Here is a 2,500-nt window from a genome sequence, read left to right as displayed (position 1 = left end):
GGCGAGGCCACCCCGGCAAGCCCTCCTTGCCGGGAAAGTGTTCAAGGCCCCCGGCAAGCCCTCCTTCCCAGGGAAGTGACCAAGTCACCCGATGGAGTCTCCAGGCCAGCAAGCCCCTCTTCGCTCGCCAGGTGTCCCCCTAGTTTCTACCACAATCCGACCAATCCAACACATCCCTCGTGTGCCATCACAAGGTCCAGGTGTCGATTCACTTGGGTACGTGTCGCAACCACCTTGCGGTAGGTCAGGGGTCAGACAAGGCATTTACTGCCCCTCACACCACCGACGAAGTAGAGCGGTGAACAATGTTCACTGTGCATCCCGTGAGCACACTGTTGGTTACCCCTTTGCCTATAAAAGGAGGCTCAAAGATCATTCTTAGGGGTTGAACTATTTGGGGATCAGAGACTCCCTAATCACCTACTAAGTTACTGTAGCAAAACCACCCTACAGTAAGCACACAATACAAACTAAGCAGGAGTAGGGTTTTACGCATCAAGCGGCCCGAACCTGGGTGAAAAGGACCTTGCCGGTGTTGATTGCTAGTTCCGCTCTCGATGCCATACCTCTCTCTCCCTGCCAAACGCTCAAGGGACTCCTCGAGTTTCCCATAGGTGTTGGTTTTCGTCGACAGGCGGGAAGGGATCCCATAGCAGCCAGTTTTAAAGGGGGACAGGGGAACATGCGCCCCTTCCCAAAGGCGTTCTTCGCGAGCAAAGTACTTGCCTGCGCTGCAGGGATGGGCCCGAGGATGACGTTTTCCCTACTGGTGGGCGGCGCGACTTCGTTGCACTAGAACGAAAACCTTTGGAAGATGCCTTTGGAACCCTCGTACGCTCCCACCTCCTTTGCAGTAAAGGGAAAACTACCTCGTCCTGCGATCTGCTGCTCGCTTGTCCTTTCCTGACGTGACCCATGACTCCTGAGGCCCGGCCTTGCCTCGGAATGTCTGCCGCTTCGGAGGTGTCCTGAGGAGGTCCCCGGCGGGTCTTGATGCTGCTCCTCCTCATGAGGCTTGGCCTCCTGTGAGGGCCTTCCCGGGTGACATCGCACCAGTTGATCTTGGGATGGTGAAGCGTGCCGTCCCTGGGCCCCAGGCAGGCAGGTCAGGGTTGGCTTCTTGGCGGAGCCTTGAGGGTGGCCCGAAGCATCGCTGGCCGTAAACACCTGCGGGACGGGCGTTTAAAACGACGAGCCCGTCCTCTCCGCGCATCATGTCCTAACATGCGTCTGCCGACCGTCTCCGCCCCCTAATCATTCCGCCGCCAGCTCTCCCTTTTGTCGATCCAGCCGCTGGTTCTTCCTCTAACCCACGCGCGTCAAGTCGTTGCTGCCTTGTTTTCTCCATCATGCCTCTGAAAGGGGGGAAATGTGGAGGCTCGTGGGGCCCGACCGTCCCTACGGCGCCGTGGCCCACGCGGGAACGGTCAACGGTGGTGAACCTCGAGGGGTTGAAGAAGGTTCAGCTGGGAGTTGCTGCCGACTCAATGAGTGGGGGGCCACCCAGATCTGGCCGGGCTCATGGCCTCGGAGGGAGAGGGTGTCCCCCGCGGTTCCTCTCCATTTCGAGGCCCTCATTTATGGTATACTGCCGCCATTCTCGGGCTTGATCGATGCAGTGCTTTCGGATTACCAGATCCATGCGCTCCACCTTGACCCCCGTTCTTTGGTCCTACTCTCGACCTTCGCGTTCTTGTGCGAGGCTTTTGTTGGCGTTACTCCTTCTGTGGCATTGCTCCGCCATTTCTTCTCCCTTGAGTTGATCTGCGAGGTGCAGTGCTCCAGGTGCGCGTCCTTGAGAACTGTCGATGCAACAGCCCCCGGGGTCCTATATGCTCAGCTCCTCCCCCAAGCGGAAGTGTTCCGGCAGTGGTCGGTGCAGGTTGAGGCTGCCGAGGCTGGAGCTCTGTTCCAACCTCCGCCAACACCCGCGACACCGAACTGGGGGTGGGAGCACGAAGAGCTTAGTGACCCCAGGCTCACGCCAGTATTGATCCGGCTGGAAAAGCTGAGGCGTGCAGGGGGTGATGATGGTGCATGAGTTTATGTCTTGACGTATTGCTCCCCTCGAGCGCCACTCCCGCCCCATGTGGGCCTACACAGGGACCACCGACTGGATGAGGACCCAAGTGGTCCCCTTTTCCCCTCATGTCTTATGTGAACTGCTTCGCTGGCTGACCGGCGGTAATCCTGAGGAGCTTCCAACGAACGGCCTACAGCTGTATAGCTTCAAGACCCCGGGAGCTCTTGTCGTGCAGATGTTGCTCTTTGATGAATGGGGTCTCCTTCCTGAGGGGGAAAGGCGTTCCCCGGAGGCCGCAACCCCGGGGTTCCGCCCCTCGAAGACCTTGGTTGTGCGGTTACCCCCATGACCAAGGTGGGCATTGCGCCGCCGCCCGTCCTCCCGGCTCTAGCTTCGCGTCAAGCCGGGGTTGGTGTTAGTGATCGGTCGACGGTCGAAAGCGCTGCCCCCCACTTCCGAGCCTCGCTCGAGGGCCGC

The sequence above is a fragment of the Hordeum vulgare genome, chromosome 4H (genome assembly GCF_904849725.1).
Source record: "Hordeum vulgare subsp. vulgare chromosome 4H, MorexV3_pseudomolecules_assembly, whole genome shotgun sequence".
Classification (NCBI taxonomy): domain Eukaryota; kingdom Viridiplantae; phylum Streptophyta; class Magnoliopsida; order Poales; family Poaceae; genus Hordeum; species Hordeum vulgare.
This window is presented reverse-complemented; position numbering follows the sequence as displayed.